An 18179-nucleotide genomic window follows, 5' to 3' on the forward strand; every position below is an offset into this window, starting at 1 on the left:
TGTGTGTGTGTGTACAGTGTGTGTGTACAGTATGAGTGTGTACAGTGTGTGAGAGTGTGTACAGTGTGTAAGAGTGTACAATGTGTATATGAGTGTGTGTACAGTGTGAGTGCATACAGTGTGTGAGAGTGTGTACAGTGTGTGTGTGTACAATGTGTATATGAGTGTGTGTACAGTGTGAGTGTGTACAGTGTGTGAGTGTGTACAATGTGTATATGAGTGTGTGTACAGTGTGAGTGTGTACAGTGTGTGAGTGTGTACAATGTGTATATGAGTGTGTGTACAGTGTGAGTGTGTACAGTGTGTGAGTGTGTACAATGTGTATATGAGTGTGTGTACAGTGTGAGTGTGTACAGTGTGTGAGTGTGTACAATGTGTGAGTGTGTACAATGTGTATATGAGTGTGTGTACAGTGTGAGTGTGTACAGTGTGTGAGTGTGTACAATGTGTGAGTGTGTACAATGTGTATATGAGTGTGTGTACAGTGTTAGAGTGTGTACAGTGTGTGAGTGTGTACAATGTGTATATGAGTGTGTGTACAGTGTGAGTGTGTACAGTGTGTAAGAGTGTACAATGTGTATATGAGTGTGTTCAGTGTGAGTGCATACAGTGTGTGAGAGTGTGTACAGTGTGTGTGTGTACAATGTGTATATGAGTGTGTGTACAGTGTGAGTGTGTACAGTGTGTGAGTGTGTACAATGTGTATATGAGTGTGTGTACAGTGTGAGTGTGTACAATGTGTATATGAGTGTGTGTACAGTGTGAGTGTGTACAGTGTGTGAGTGTGTACAATGTGTGAGTGTGTACAATGTGTATATGAGTGTGTGTACAGTGTGAGTGTGTACAGTGTGTGAGTGTGTACAATGTGTATATGAGTGTGTGTACAGTGTGAGTGTGTACAGTGTGTGAGTGTGTACAATGTGTATATGAGTGTGTGTACAGTGTGAGTGTGTACAGTGTGTGAGTGTGTACAATGTGTATATGAGTGTGTGTACAGTGTGAGTGTGTACAGTGTGTGAGTGTGTACAATGTGTATATGAGTGTGTGTACAGTGTGAGTGTGTACAGTGTGTGAGTGTGTACAATGTGTGAGTGTGTACAATGTGTATATGAGTGTGTGTACAGTGTGAGTGTGTACAGTGTGTGAGTGTGTACAATGTGTGAGTGTGTACAATGTGTATATGAGTGTGTGTACAGTGTTAGAGTGTGTACAGTGTGTGAGTGTGTACAATGTGTATATGAGTGTGTGTACAGTGTGAGTGTGTACAGTGTGTAAGAGTGTACAATGTGTATATGAGTGTGTTCAGTGTGAGTGCATACAGTGTGTGAGAGTGTGTACAGTGTGTGTGTGTACAATGTGTATATGAGTGTGTGTACAGTGTGAGTGTGTACAGTGTGTGAGTGTGTACAATGTGTATATGAGTGTGTGTACAGTGTGAGTGTGTAAAGTGTGTGAGTGTGTACAATGTGTATATGAGTGTGTGTACAGTGTGAGTGTGTACAGTGTGTGAGTGTGTATATGAGTGTGTGTACAGTGTTAGAGTGTGTACAGTGTGTACAGTGTGTACAATGTGTATATAACTGTGTGTGTACAGTGTGAGTGTGTACAGTGTGTGAGTGTGTACAATGTGTATATGAGTGTGTGTACAGTGTGAGTGTGTACAGTGTGTGAGTGTGTACAATGTGTGAGTGTGTACAATGTGTATATGAGTGTGTGTACAGTGTGAGTGTGTACAGTGTGTGAGTGTGTACAATGTGTGAGTGTGTACAATGTGTATATGAGTGTGTGTACAGTGTTAGAGTGTGTACAGTGTGTGAGTGTGTACAATGTGTATATGAGTGTGTGTACAGTGTGAGTGTGTACAGTGTGTAAGAGTGTACAATGTGTATATGAGTGTGTTCAGTGTGAGTGCATACAGTGTGTGAGAGTGTGTACAGTGTGTGTGTGTACAATGTGTATATGAGTGTGTGTACAGTGTGAGTGTGTACAGTGTGTGAGTGTGTACAATGTGTATATGAGTGTGTGTACAGTGTGAGTGTGTACAGTGTGTGAGTGTGTACAATGTGTATATGAGTGTGTGTACAGTGTGAGTGTGTACAGTGTGTGAGTGTGTATATGAGTGTGTGTACAGTGTTAGAGTGTGTACAGTGTGTACAGTGTGTACAATGTGTATATAACTGTGTGTGTACAGTGTGAGTGTGTACAGTGTGTGAGTGTGTACAATGTGTATATGAGTGTGTGTACAGTGTGAGTGTGTACAGTGTGTGAGTGTGTACAATGTGTGAGTGTGTACAATGTGTATATGAGTGTGTGTACAGTGTGAGTGTGTACAGTGTGTGAGTGTGTACAATGTGTGAGTGTGTACAATGTGTATATGAGTGTGTGTACAGTGTTAGAGTGTGTACAGTGTGTGAGTGTGTACAATGTGTATATGAGTGTGTGTACAGTGTGAGTGTGTACAGTGTGTAAGAGTGTACAATGTGTATATGAGTGTGTTCAGTGTGAGTGCATACAGTGTGTGAGAGTGTGTACAGTGTGTGTGTGTACAATGTGTATATGAGTGTGTGTACAGTGTGAGTGTGTACAGTGTGTGAGTGTGTACAATGTGTATATGAGTGTGTGTACAGTGTGAGTGTGTACAGTGTGTGAGTGTGTACAATGTGTATATGAGTGTGTGTACAGTGTGAGTGTGTACAGTGTGTGAGTGTGTATATGAGTGTGTGTACAGTGTTAGAGTGTGTACAGTGTGTACAGTGTGTACAATGTGTATATAACTGTGTGTGTACAGTGTGAGTGTGTACAGTGTGTGAGTGTGTACAATGTGTATATGAGTGTGTGTACAGTGTGAGTGTGTACAGTGTGTGAGTGTGTACAATGTGTGAGTGTGTACAATGTGTATATGAGTGTGTGTACAGTGTGAGTGTGTACAGTGTGTGAGTGTGTACAATGTGTGAGTGTGTACAATGTGTATATGAGTGTGTGTACAGTGTGAGTGTGTACAGTGTGTGAGTGTGTACAATGAGTATATGAGTGTGTGTACAGTGTTAGTGTGTACAGTGTGTGAGAGTGTACAATGTGTATATGAGTGTGTGTACAGTGTGAGTGTGTACAGTGTGTGAGTGTGAGTGTGTGTACAGTGTTAGAGTGTGTACAGTGTGTGAGTGTGTACAATGTGTATATGAGTGTGTGTACAGTGTGAGTGTGTACAGTGTGTGAGTGTGTACAATGTGTATATGAGTGTGTGTACAGTGTGAGTGTGTACAGTGTGTGAGTGTGTACAATGAGTATATGAGTGTGTACAGTGTGTGAGAGTGTGTACAGTGTGTGAGTGTGTATATAAGTGTGGGAATGTGGATAATGCATTGTAATGGGGAATAAAACCCAATTAAAGGGCAGAGAGAGTCTGAGAGAGCGGAGAGGTAATGAGAGCGAGGGATGGAGAGAGCGGACAGGGCGGAGGAGGAGAAGTGTAATGGCGCATGGCGGATGTCTGTACGCTCATGATTTCATTATGAAGAACAGTGTACAAACTTCTTAACAAATTCACTGGGAAATCTAGAAAATATAAACAAATAATAAATAATACAACAAATAAACGACAGTGAAAAAAGAAAAATCACTCGTCACTTAGACAGAAGATTAATCATCATTTTACTACAAATAGGGTTTGGGGTATAATTTTAAATACATCAATTAATATTTATAATGAATAATTATCAGTCTAAACATTTTATAACTAGAAAAAATGGATAAACACTCATTTAAATATTTTATTTTATTTTTTTGATTATTATTAAAAATAAAAACTCTCCATATGCAACAAGAAATAAATAAAATTTCCATGAGCCTCATCAGATCACATGACTGTCACATGACCTGCTTAAGCCCATACACCTGCATTGTGTTAGTATTTAAGCTCCAACTCTCTGCTTTGTTTCTCTGTTTTTATTTGATTTGTGTTGTTTTTAGCTGCCCCCGGGTTCTGCCCCCAGCAGGTTCTGTAGATGATGTGAGGAGGCCTGGGGTGTAGTCGGATCTTTAGGGCTGGAGCTCTATAGTAGAAGATCTTCCACACACTACCAACCCAAGAAAGCAGATCTTCATGGAGCTGGCTTTGTGGTCTCCTAGTTGAAGTGAGACGAAAAGTTCGTGCAGCATCCAAAAACATACAATTGTGTTTCTCCAAGATTGTGGTAACTGTTTTGGGAAGAACCACGTCTGGCTCGAAGAGTGTGGTGTTCCAAAACTTCTGGCCATAATGTGTATTTAAAGTATGGTGAACATCTAAAACCAAAAAACTAAACTGGGTGTATGACTGCAATTAAATACAAAAAATAAATAAAAATAAAAACAATTTTAATAAAAAAAAAAACACTCAAATACCACAAAGGATTTAATGACATATAATAAAGTATTGTTACATCCAGTTTGACTTTCCAGAGACAAAAATCACACACTTTTCACAATAATTGCCATATTAGTGGCATAATTAAAAAAAATTACATTTAAAGTCATTTTTTATTTAAAATAACCACAATTTATTTATGAATGTAATTTGAGTGGGGTTTTTTTGTTCTGAGGTAATTTATATAAATAAACGTGCACACACACACACATACACACACACACACACACACACACACACACACACACACACACACACACAGATAATGGATACAGTGTGTGTGTGTGTGGGTGTGGGTGTGGGTGTGTGTGTTACTGCTGTTTTTCTTTTGTTACATAAAAACTTTGATTCGTCCTCTATCAGGGTCAAACACTGTAATAAAAAATTAAAAAAAAGCTTTAATTAAAAAAAAAAAAAAGGTGGACAGATGTTTTTCAACATATACACAGATGTTTTTTTCGCTCATCTGAAGAAAAAAAAAAAAATCAATCCATCTGAACAGCATTTGAAAATCAGAAAAGTTTGACGTTCCTGCAGCGTGTATTGACTTGAACATCCCCAAGATTCCAAATGTGGAAATCGGCATTAGACTTTTTCAATGAAAATTGCAGCCATAATACAAAATAATACAAAAAGTTCATAGATTTCCGTGTGGGCGGAGCCTAAATTCTCCCGGACAACATCCTAAGGGTAGAGTAGAGGGGGGGCCAATATTTTATCGTCTCCCTCTGACCTGCAGTTATATGTCAATAAAGTGTCCCTCATGCTAATTAGACAGCAGAGAACCAATCAGGATCGAGGTAATAAAAAAAAAAAAACATACATCAGGATGTAAAGAAATGAATAAACGAATGAATAAAGGAGGGATGTTGAGGAGGTAGAACACCCATGTTGTGAAGAATCCAAGCCGCTTGCTGCAGCCTTGCATTAAAATTCTGAAAAATAAATGGAAGTATCAGCATTTCTTTCTTTTTTTTTTATTAGTTGATCTTTTCCAGGAAAACGTCCAAGCTGAAATAAACTCCAGGAAGAGGAGGACGAGTCCAGCGTCCACTTCATCACTAGCTTTTGTGCTTCTGTCACAAAGCCAAGTCAATGAAGATGGAGCTCGGAGCATGAAGTAGGAAAGAGGAAACTCGAAGCTAAGACATCTGAATGTTCATAGGAAGGTTGTAAGTTCAGATCCCAGCACCTTCACTCAAGCTCCTCAACCCTCATTTGCTCTGCTGTACTTTTAAGATAGTTGTACGAGGTGGTAACAAAAAGGTTTAAGTCTAGTTTTGTAGCACACCAACAGATGGCAGCACAAGGCTGCATGCACAGTCGCAGGGAGCACCGACCTTCATAACACAGTGTGCCAAAAGACATCGTCCTGTGAACATCTGGAGCGGTGCAACTGGTGCTGTTCTGACCACGTGAGCACCCTGTGACAGAGATCCTCCTCACACGTGAGCTTCTCGCCGGAAACAACATGATCTCACTTCGCACCAGCCCTACTCGCCAGATTGAGCTCCTGCAGACACACGCCCTCTTTCAGAAGATAAAGATCTGGCTTGCGGAGATCCGACGAATAGCAAGAAAGTGCTTCAAAAAGACTTCCAGAAGAACATGCTTACTTGTAAAGAAAGCGAGTCTCGAAATGTTTGATCCCACCTTGTAAGTTGCTCTGGATAAGGACGTCTGCCAATTTCTGTAAGTGAAGATCTGCTTTCCAAGAATTGGCGTGGAAGATCTCTAAAGATTTTTAGGGGGCCTCCTCACCATCACGTCCATCACTTCCTGACTTTACTAACACTCCTGTTACTGACTGAATGTCACACAAATCACGTCTCCTAACCACTCTGTTCCTCAGTATCTGGCAGGAACAGACAACTTTGCCGGTGCATTCATCTATCTCCGGAGATGAAATCATGCCGCTCTTCACGACGTCTCCACACCCTCAGGTAAACTTTTATTTTTCTCGGAACATCCTGATTATCATCATCTGGGGTTTTTACCATCCTGGAGTCATGGAGGGATTTGTGCAAATAATATGTTGACCTTTTCTTCTCGTGCTCTATATGGACAGGGAAATCTGTGAGAACTCCAGGAGGACGAGTTCTCCTGGTAGTGTCTTTACAGGAATCAACACACTCTCTCCCACACACACACACACACACACACACACACACACACACACACACAGCATGCTGCTCACTAAAGTAATTAGCATAGCTAACATAATATACTTGAAGGAGCTGATTCACATGCATGACCGGTTCGAATCCCTTCGTCAGAAAAATGGAGAAACTGTTGTTGTTTTTTTTTCCCTTCTGGAGAATAATCAAGACTCGATCAGATAACAAGCGATGCAGAATTCTGACGGCCAAACTCACAATCTGCTGTCGCTTTTGAAAGCCCATCAGGCTTTGATGTGAATTTGAGAGAAGTTCATGCCATCATTATGTTCCACCATGCTGCGTGAGTCCTGCAGCTCTCCTCAGCCAACTTCTGCTTCTCGTAGAAACGGGACGGGACGAGACGAGACGAGAAATATGACGAGACGAGAAGAAGAAAAGAAAAGACAAGAAGAAAAGAAGAGATGTGAAAAGACGAGACGATAGGAGACACGACCGTAGACACCGTGTCTCACGCTGTGATGAACTGCGAATGATTTCATCAAGAAAACAAAAAAACGAATCCGTGGAAGGAGAAAGAATAAAGTGACGTCCTCCTGCAATCGTCGCCGAGTGACCTGAAGTACAGTTCAGATCTCACTTACTTTCAGTTTTATTTTAATAACTGATTTAAATTAAACTCAGATGAAACCATTTATTTTATTTTCCCCAGAAATAATCGGTGTGGTGGAATCGAGTGGAATCATAAGAAATCCGGGGGGAATCTGGGTAAAGCAGGTGGATTCTGGTTCTAGTTAGATTTATTTAGACAGAATAAAAGTCTAAGGCCTGGATGCTAATCTGCTAGTGCTAGCATGAGGAGCAGGGAATGGATTTTGGTATCAATAATTTGGGGAATCGTTTTTTCACCATAGCAACTATTCAGTTATTGAAGCTAGTTCACATTTTTCTGATTGTTTCATGCTAACATTTAGTATCTTACTCATTTATTTTTCTTCCGTTGCGCTAGCTGATGTTTAGCACTAGCTGATGTTTAGCCCAGGCTGAGTGTCTAAAAGCACAGGAAGTTTGCACGCCTGACTGCATCCGTCCGTTCCTCCACCAATCAGAGCAAGGCGTCCCCTGTGACCGCGCTACCGATTAGCGTCGCCATGTGCAGCATGTCGTGGCTGCAGTAAAAAGAACACAGCCAAAGGGCAGAACCTGCGCTAACCAGGAGGACGTCTGGGAGCTCGTTCAAAAGCATGTTTCTAAAGACCTGCAGAGACGCGAAGCTTCAGAAGGAAAGAAGAATGGAAATTTTTAAAAAAGTAAGGTAAAATAATAAAAAGGGAAGAAAAGATAGGAAGACTAGCATGTAGCTGTTTATTTATGACTTCACTCCATCATCACTGAGCTCCGCCTCTTTCACTCCATGATGACGACGTTCTCAGGAGAAAGAAAAGTGACGAGTCACATGACTTCTGCAGTAAAGGTCAATTCCGCATCTTATTAACATTTTGTTTAGCGCTTCCACGGCTAACACTTTAGCATCTGGGTGGAAGGTCACAGGGAGTCGTGGAACACAATGGATGATGGGTAATAAATGAATAATGGTGTTCTACCTTCTACGTGCGAAGATCAGGAGAATGAAAATGACTCCGCCTACTGTCACCATGGAAACGCTCAGAGCTCCAGAGGCACATGATATAAAACAGATCTTCCGAATTTGAGCGCAGAAACAACCTGCATCTGAAGTTACACCGCTATCAACATGTATCATAGCAACAGGGTGTAGGAGGAGGAGATGGGGGGGGGGGGGAGAGGAGGAGCAGAATGAGGAAGAGGAGGAGAATGAGAATGAGGAAGAGGAGGAGTGGGGGAGAAAGAGGAGGAGGAAGACAAGGTGAGGGGAAAAAATGATAAGGAGCAAGTGGAAGGAAAGCAGGATTAAGATGAGGATGTGGAGGAAGAGGAGGTAACAATGCATGAGGAGGAAAAGGAAGAAGAGGAGGAGGGGATTAGGTGAAAAAGGAAGTGATGGAAAGGAGAAAAAAGAGGACAAAAATAGGAAGATGAGAAAGAAGAGGAGAAGGAGAAAGATGAGGCGGAAGAAGGAACAGAAGAATGGGGAGGATGAGCAAAAGAAGGAAGAGGAGATGGAGAATAAGGAAGAAGAGAAGAGAAAGAGAAGAGAAGGAGGAAGAATTTGAATAAAGTTCTGAAAGTGTTGGTGCTGCTCGATGGCTTTAGCGCTCCACTGCTCTGAAAACGCTAAGCTAATGGACTCGTGTTGTCTGCACATTAAAGAAAGAAAAGATGAACGGATGAACAGATTAAGTGAAGGTCTAAAGAAGGATAAACGCTCACGTTTCCCTTCAGTGCACTTTCACACTCCTCATCGATTCTTCATCGACTGCTACGATGCTAACGCACTGAATACACACAGTGCCCTAGAGCATCCTGGGTAATAAACACACGTCCCGTTTCAGACTCGTACACAACTAACATCCCGCCGTCCACCAGGGTTACCACGGCAACGCAGCTCCTCAATCATCATTAGGACTGAAAGTTAAAACTAGAATAGCATGAACGCTGGAGCTTCAGCAGCTTCAGAGTCTCGTCCAGAAGCATGAAGGAGTCCGAAAGGAAGAAAAGCAGAAAAACAGAGAAGAGAAAAACGACATCAAATGTTTTCTATAGTGGAAGGAAGGAAAGAAGGAAGAAATAATTAAAGGGAGGAAGGAAGGAAAAAAGGATGAAAGGAATCATTCAAGGAAAGAAATAAAGGAAAAAAGGATGGATTAGTAGAAAAGAAGAAAAGAGAAAGATGATGAGGAGGAGGGAATATGTGGAAAAGGAAGTGAAGCAGGGAAGAAAGAAGGAGAGAAAAGAAAGGAAGAAATGGAAGAAAGGTATAAACACGGGGAAAGAAAGAAAAGGAAGAAGACAAGGAACAACAGAAGGAATAATAAAATGAAAGAAATCAATAAAGGAAGGAGAGATGAAAGGATGAACAAAAAGAAAAGAAAAAAGGATTAAAAGAAAAATAAAGACAAGGAATGTTAGCCATGAGAGCTATAGAGTCTAAAAGAGTGTGTGTGTGTGTGTGTGTGTGTGTGTGTGTTTTAGTAAAGGGGCGGAGTCAGGACCTCACTACCTCACTACGCGACTCTGCAGGAAAAGGCAGTTTAGCGAAACGCCAGGAAGTTGATCTGAGGATGTCAGTGTGATGCATTCTGGGAAATTTCTCAACACGATGTGTGTAAAACGTCCTTTTTACATCGTTTAAAGGTCAATGCTGGACTGCAGGGAATTCAGTGTGTGTGTGTGTGTGTGTGTGTGTGTGTGTGTGTGTGGTTAAATATGATGCCTTTTAGGGAAGTCATTTCAAAGTTTAGGAGAAAACACACACACACACACACACACACACACACACACAGAGCACAGTTTGATAATTACAGCTGGATGAGATTCAGGAGGACGAATCTTCTCGGCTCGACTCGACTCGGCGCTGATGAGGCGGTGTGATTGGAGCTGCGTGATTAAAGCGGCGTCCCGTCGATCCTCTCCACTCGCCTTTAATTGCTGCGGCGGCCATCTTGATTAGCATCTCGACAGGAGCTGCATCTCCTCGTGCTTCTTTCTAAAAGAGGTTGTGACTGATGCAACGTTCATCTGATCTGAATCCGTGTCTCTGAGCGCAGCACATCCGGACGGATCGGATCGAGACGCCGCTGACTCGTCACGGTTTTGTTAATTTAGCCAAACAGCGATTAGCATAAACGTCTAAATGAAACCGCAAACACGTCGAAACGTCTGGAGAGTCGCGAGAACACGTCTGCGCTTCATCTCCTTCCACACTCGCGTTACATCACGTCAAATATCATTCATACGCTTTTTTCTCTAAAAATTAATTACATAGGATTCTGTGATCTTCTTCACCAAAAATCCCCACTTTCTATAATCTAAACATTAATCTCATTTTTATTCATTTATTCAGTGTTTTAATTATAATAATTAATTAACTATTTAATTAATAAGAACAACTCCAATCTCTATGATTAAGGAAAAAAGTATATAAATTAAATAATTAACTCTAAAAAATATATATTTTAACATATTTTTTTATTTTGTGTAAAAACACAAAACACACCCTGCGTGTCTCTATTCAATCTAATGTGGCCAGAACATGGCATGAAAAAAATTGTTTGTATGACCTTTGCCCTTTGAATCGGCTCTACCGGAAGAGGTCACGCTAATTAATTCTGGCATCATGTCTTGACAACCTGCCGTATCCGTGGAGACCTTGTGTGTGTGTGTGTGTGTGTGTGTGTGTGCGTGTGTGTGTTTTAATCTCAGCAGTCACTCATGTGTATGCGAGTGTATGAGCAGCGACACAAATGGCAAAATGTTGCTGTTAATTAAACTCCACATTTTTTTATTATAAATAAATAAAGGAGTCACTGCTCCTCCTGCTGCCGCCGTCGCAGATCCTCAGTCCTCACACTGCACATGTTCTCCCACTTCTGATCTCCGCTTCATCTATCTAAAGTGAACGCAGAACGTCACACTGATTATCCCAGGACGTGTAATTTCATAGCAGGACGGATGATTTATTACGATATTCATCAGAAACGGAAAATAATCTGTGTGTGTGTGTGTGTGTGTGTGTGTGTGTGTGTGTGTGTGTGTGTGTGTGTGTGTGTGTGTGTGTGTGTGTGTGTGTGTGTGTGTGTGTGTGTGTGTGTATTATTTGCTGATAACAGCATGGTGCTGAGTGTTTTATTCCCCTCACACCACAGACCAGTTCAGATTCTGGAGTAATTACAAAAAATGTGATTGTGTGAGAGAACCGCAGGTTATGTAGGTAGAAGTTGGTGCTGTGTAGAACCTACAACAGACAGTTCTGCTATCAGAAAGGAGATTTGGAGCAAAAAATCCTTTATTACTGAGTAACACCCTGAAGAGGGGATTCCAGGAAGTGGCCGGTGTTTCTGTGCTTTACCAAAGAAACACGGGTACAAAAAAAAGAATAAAAATAAAATACCAAACTCTAAATGTCAAGATAATGCTAAAAAAAAAACCAATGTTATATAAAAAAGATATATAAATAAAAACTAAATGTCATCCTCGGTTAAAAAAAATTCAAAATAATAACTTTGAAATAATAAAGTCTTTATAGTTTCTATATTTTAAAATAATGAATACAAAAATTATACTTTTAAATACTTTACTTTTTTTTATGAAAATAAACTAGAATCAATAATTGCTCATTTACCCCATAATTAATGAAAATATGAACAAAAATAATTCCAAAATAATCAATGAAAAATGATTACTAAACATACTGCCTCAAAACAAATCAATAATAATTATTTACAAATATCAAAGAGAAAGAAAGAAAGAAAGAAAGAAAGAAAGAAAGAAAGAAAGAAAGAAAGAAAGAAAGAACTGGAAAATAATTGCTCAAACCAAAACTAATCATTTTAAACTTAAATAAATAAATAAATAAATAAATAATTATTTATTTGCTCGTCTTTCCCATCCATTCCCAGCGATGATGCTAATTGCTAATGCGATAATAACGATCCGCGTTAACGAGGATCCGATCTTCCGTTTCTTCCTCTCAGCATTCTGATCATGCGTCCTCTCCGCATCCTTCAGCCTCAAACCGGTTTCCTCTTACGTTAAAGCAGAGTCTCTTCTCAGACGCTGAGACGCTGATTGCTAGGAGCTAAACAAAACGAGTGAGAGCGACGGTGTTGTCCCCACAGCCTTCACGTGAGCGGAATGAGAAAACGTGACGAGGAGGAGGATGAATTTCATCATTATTCTCCTCCACTGGTTTCAAGTATACCAGCTCAGAGCCACAATAATTAGATCTCGAGCACTCAGGGTCATCCAGCAGTGTGTGTGTGTGTGTGTGTGTGTGTGTGTGTGTGTGTTTTACTGCTGAAGCACAGAGAGATCTGAGAATGACTTGAGTTACCCAGCATGCAACGACTCGGCAGCGGTCAGTAAAAACTCCTTCAGACTGGGACTTCATGAAGTTCTCAGCACCACAGCGTTAGCTCGCTAACTTCTCATTAGCTTCTTAGCATGTTCACGTTTGCAGTGAGGTGAATCTTTGATGTTCTGAATTCACCACATGACCCTAAACTGTTTATACGTTTTTCACGTGGCAGTAGGTGCACTCTTTTTAGTTCGAGTGACACGGTACACAAGATTCACGTTTCGGTACGACGGGTTTTTAAGTCACGGTTGGGTTCAGTGTCGGTACAGTCAGTGGGAGGAAGAAACGCAAAACATTAAATTGCTTGTCTTTTTCTGTCAAATTATATTTGATAAAAATGTAATATAATAAATCAAATGAATGCAATACATGTTTTATTAAATTAATTAAACTGAGTAATTAAATAAATTTACACAAATTACATTTATTAAATTAAATAAATAGAAAAATGAAATGAAATTGTTTACATTTGTTAGACAGGTGTGTGTGTGTGTGTGTGTGTGTGTGTGTGTGTGTGTGTGTGTGTGTGTGTGTGTGTTTGTGTTCTATTTATTTCAGCAGACTTTAACAAATGTCTTCATTCCTTTGTGGATTTTTTCAGGATTTTCTCTTTTTAAGAGGAATTTTTGAAGCAGGACATAAAACATAAGAACTTCCTGGTTAGCGGCTAACGCTAGTGCTATGTATTCTTTAGTGTGACACTGCACTAACTCTAGTTTAGTTTTTATACCCCAGGCATTGTTGTGTGTGTTATCAAGATTAATAATAATAATAATAAAATGCCTTTAAAGTGCGAGGCGAAAACTGAACAAACTTGCGGTCCGACACTTAATACGTTCCTGAGGGAACCGTAAAACTCCGGTAAGAATAAATTTACCGTTACACCCCTACTCTTTATCAAAAATAATCCCATGTGAACAGGAATAAATTATATATAAAACCCCAGTGAGAATAAATTTGTGTAACTGCAAAATATTTACATATTTATCTACAACTGAATATATTTTAAAGCTTCAGCTGGGAAAATAATCGTGTAGAAAAAAAACAAAAAAAAAAAAAAAAAACAGAATATGGTATAAAATCACAGTTAAAACAAATCGAGTGAATGGAAAGAAATCATGCATGAAAATCATGTAAAAATAAGTGAAATGTATATAAAAAATTAGGCTATTTTCACTGCAATATTTATAGAAATCAAGTGTAAAAAATTCAATTGTAAATAATTAAAATGTATATATTTGACACAAATTTAATTAAATACAGAACAAAAACATACCGAAAACAATAAATATGAATTTTATATATATAGTGTGTGTGTGTGTGTGTGTGTGTGTGTGTGTGTGTGTGTGTGTGTGTGTGTGTGTGTGTGTACACAATAATATCTAAAAACCTAATCCTTTTGGAATTAAAAACGTGTGTGACGTGTGATGTGATCTGTTCTTACGTTGTGATGAAGCTGCTGCCATGATGAACCGATGTCACTAAATTCCAGCTCGGAGGAGAATGTGGTTTAGGAGGAATTCTGTTTTTCCGAGTGTGAATATTTGAAGGTTGTAGTGTTTGCGTCACTTTCACACACCTGAGGGGGGAAAAAAGAGAGAAAGAGAACGGCCTGATGAATGAGTTTCTTTATGTATATTTGTGTTCGGTGTTGATCACACTCACACACACACTCACACACACACACACACACACACACACACACACACACACACACACACACACAGGCGAATTTGTTACCATGTGACAGAGTCTCACGTTAGACTGGTTTCTTTCACACAACAGGACACATATTTGTTAATATTGTCTCCAAATATTGCCACCTCGACACATTACTTCCTCACAGCCGCTACGCTAGGAGCCACAGTGCTAACAACGTTTTACAAACATAACTAAGGGTTTTGAGCACATACTGTTCACCTTAATTAATATGCTAAACCCCAAATATGCTAACCCGATGCTAGTTACTGGTTTGAATATTAGCGAGCTTGCTAATAACACTATCTACTGATTTGAATTTAGAGGGTATTAGCTAACCTAGCGAGGTGAAAATGCTACAGATGAAGGACAAATTGGAAAAATTAAACTCACGTAGCATTACATTGTGCTCAACTGTGCTGTGACATCAGTGATGATGATGATGATGATGTAGCTTCAATACCACAAATCACTTACTGAGCAGCACGGTGTAATGTATTATTACTTCAGCAGGCATGAGGTGTGTGTGTGTGTGTGTGTGTGTGTGTGTGTGTGTGTGTGTGTGTGTGTCTCGCTCTTATGAACCCAGCTCTTTCTAAGTCTCATGTTAATCTCTGCTTAGAACTCATTTCTTTGACAGAAGCATGTAAGACTCCTAATTCTCCCGAAATCCTCACACACATACACACACACACACACACACACACACACACACACACACACACACACACACACACACACACTTATTCCTCCCTGCTATAAATAAATATAAATAAATTAATGAAGTAATTTCCATGTAATTAAATGGAATGAAAGGATCAGGACTTCCGTCTCCTTCATTCGCGAGGAGACGGCATGCTAGCAGGTGCTGTGGTTTACAGTTAGCGACATGCTAGAATTTTTTTATTCAACTCTGTTGGGGTTTTTGTTTGTTTGTTAATATTTGTAAATAAATTTACACTGTGAACAGTCATTAGCATCAGTAATTAGCGTTTGCTTTGAGTAAAGTCATTACGACTGAATATCAGTTTAATGGTTTATTTGAAGTTGAAAGTTATTAAAGTTTAGAATTAAATGTTTTTTTTTTATATAATGCGTTTTTTATAATATATAGCCAAGATCTCACTTATAAGTAAATGATTAAATATTCAGACCCCTCCCACTTAATAATACAGGTACTCTGACCACGCCCACTCAGTACAATGGTCACTTTGGACACTTTGACTACATCCATGTCTATTGCAATTGTTCAACATTTCTAAGGTGAAAGTTCATATCAGTGACATGTTCAACTAATTTCTACTGTCCTGATCATGTTTACTCTAGAAAACTATCAGTCTAATCACATCCACTCAGTAAAAGTAGCATTTAGTCCACGCCCATTTAGTACAGCGGGCACACAGACCACGCCCACCCAGTACAACAGGTACACAGACCATGCCCACCCAGTACACCAGGTACACAGACCACACCCACTTTAATGTCCACTTAAACCACACCCATTTAGTACAACTGTCACGCAGAACACGCCCACTCAGTACAACGGGCACACAGACCACGCCCATTTAGTACAGTGGGCACACAGAACACGTCCACGCAGCACAACGAGCGCACAGACCACGCCCACTCAGTACAACTAGCACACAGACCATGCCGCAGAACACACCCACTCAGTACAACGAGTGCACAGACCATGCCCACTCAGTACAACGGGCACACAGACCACACCCACCCAGTACAACAGGCACACAGACCACGCCCATATAGTAAGGCAGGCACACAGAACACGCCCCTTCAGTACGACAGGCACATAGACCACACCCACTCAGTACAATTGACACTCTGACTGCACCCACTTTAATGTTTACTTAGACCACACCCATTTAGTCTTTTTGGAGACTTTGACCTCACAATCGTTTTTTTTTTTTTTTTTACAATCGTTGAACACATCTATCGCATCTCCACGATACTAGCTAGCTAAGCGTTAGCTTTACATTTTGTTGTTAGTTTACGCTCAAATCGAAGAATGTTTTCATGTTTCCTGATTTGGATTGACGCTAAGCATTATCATGGTAGCGCTTGACTAGCTATGTGTTGTGTCCGATCGTCCGGGAAACGGGGCCTCTGTGTTTCGCTGTTGCCTAGCAACCGTGTTCTTACGACTCGAGCTGATCGGGCGGCCATGAAGCTCTTTTATAGATCACAGATGTGAGGCTGATTATGTGCCCACTTCATTTTCGTTCGTCCTCCGTCTTTCTCCCTGCATCTCTTTCTATCGCTTATCCTCCCTCGTTCCCTCTTTCTCTCCCTCCCTCTTTCTCTCCCTCCCTCGTTCCCTCTTTCTCTCCCTCCGCTTCATCCGTGTTCCACTGCAGTGTGTCGTGCGTTTAGGGCGGATAAAAAGCATCCTTTATGCGGTGCTCGTGGCAGGTGTGAGGCTGCTTTAATGGATTCTGCGTAGGCAACCGAGAGGAACTCATGCCTCTGTGTGTGTGTGTGTGTGTGTGTGTGTGTGTGTGTGGCATTCCGTAAGCTGTCTGACACTTATTGTTTGCAGAAGCCGAGCTGCCGACAACGTGTACCGCGTGTGTGGAAATCTACAGGATTTTTTCATCAGCTGAGATTGGAGAGATAGGGAGAAAGAGAGAGAGAGACTGAGAGAGAAAGAGGCCGAGAGAGAAAGAGACTGAGAGAGAAAGAGAGGGAGATAAAGAGAGAGAGAAGCAGACGCTGTATTGAGATTGAATTATTTATGGCTTCGAGATGAATTCTGAAGCTGTGAGCATGAAGCTGTAATATTCCACTGTAGAGAAAAGAGTTAGGAGGGAAAACGCTTTAAAAACAAATAAATAAAAATGAGTGATTTTACAGAGTGTTCGCACAGAAACCCTGGTGTCTGATCTGGTTCTTGAGAAATATTGATGGGGCGGAGTTACCTGAGATTCATCCGCCTCTGAGCGAACACTGAGGCTACGCCTTAATTAATCCAGATCAATTTAAAGAAGGCGTTTTGCCTAAAACTCCTCACGCCGCACGCTTTAGTTTCACTGAAACGTCTGAAAACGTTTACGGCCCTGTGCTCCACGTGAGCAAAACGTAAGACGTTTCGACCTGCGTCATTTTCTCCTGCCGCGTATTTACTTTCCCGTGCTTTGAAACGTCGGCGCAGAGTGGAGGAAAGGCACCGATGTCACGTGACTAAAAATGCGTCATTGTTTTCGAAAGCATCCAGAATAGGACGTTGGATCTGAAGGTTGTGAGCTCAAATCCCAGGACTGTGTTGTGCTGGACCCTTTGAGCAAGATGGCAGGAATTCACTGTTTGCTTGGATGTTTCACAATGTAACTATAAATGGATAAAAAGGACTGTATGATGTCATATTTGGGGGGGAAATAAAGTGTGGTAACAGGAAGTGATAACAAACAAACTAGCGAGAAATTCGAATAAACTTACAGCACAAGCACTAAATAGCAAAATGCTAATGCTATTCATTTCACCGCGTTAGCCACGCCCTTTCTCAGGCTAAGCGTAACGAGATGATTTGTGAAAGTTCTCCTGAATTTGAAGCCTTGAGGAAACGTTAAAGTTTGCTTTGGTGTAATTCTGGCATCGGAGCGCTATGAGCTCGCTAACTGACCGTCGCCTGCTGCTTCCTCCATCTGCATCCACCAGCAAACATCTGCTACATGCTACCAATCTCAGAGCAGCTGAGGCTTCAGCTAACAAGTCCAGTAGAGTTTAGCTCTGACGACGGGGAGCCAACCAGACGCTTTAACGAGCACCGACGTGTGACGGCTCTTTAAGATTAGAGTAGATCAGCCAGCTACAGTAGAGCATCAAAATAGTTCTGAATCATCCTCATCATCCCTATAATATCTGATCAAAAGTATTGGGACAATCGACTTTTCCAGCCAGATCCTGGTTCCTGAAGGTGCATGATTTAATCGGACGTCTTTGAAATTTG

The 18179-nt window shown here is 40.7% G+C and overlaps 1 protein-coding gene across 1 annotated transcript in view; it reads right to left on the minus strand.

Annotated features, from left to right (window-relative positions):
• The window catches only part of lrfn1 (leucine rich repeat and fibronectin type III domain containing 1), a 106274-nt gene that overhangs the window by 44447 nt on the left and 43648 nt on the right, over positions 1–18179 (minus strand). Inside the window, exon 2 of the mRNA XM_083549502.1 lies at positions 13908–14096. The gene's annotated coding sequence lies outside the window, so the exon portion shown is untranslated. The remainder of the gene's footprint in view (positions 1–13907; positions 14097–18179) is intronic.

This window comes from Silurus aristotelis (genome assembly GCF_946808225.1).
Source record: "Silurus aristotelis genome assembly, chromosome: 8".
NCBI classification, from domain to species: Eukaryota; Metazoa; Chordata; class Actinopteri; order Siluriformes; family Siluridae; genus Silurus; species Silurus aristotelis.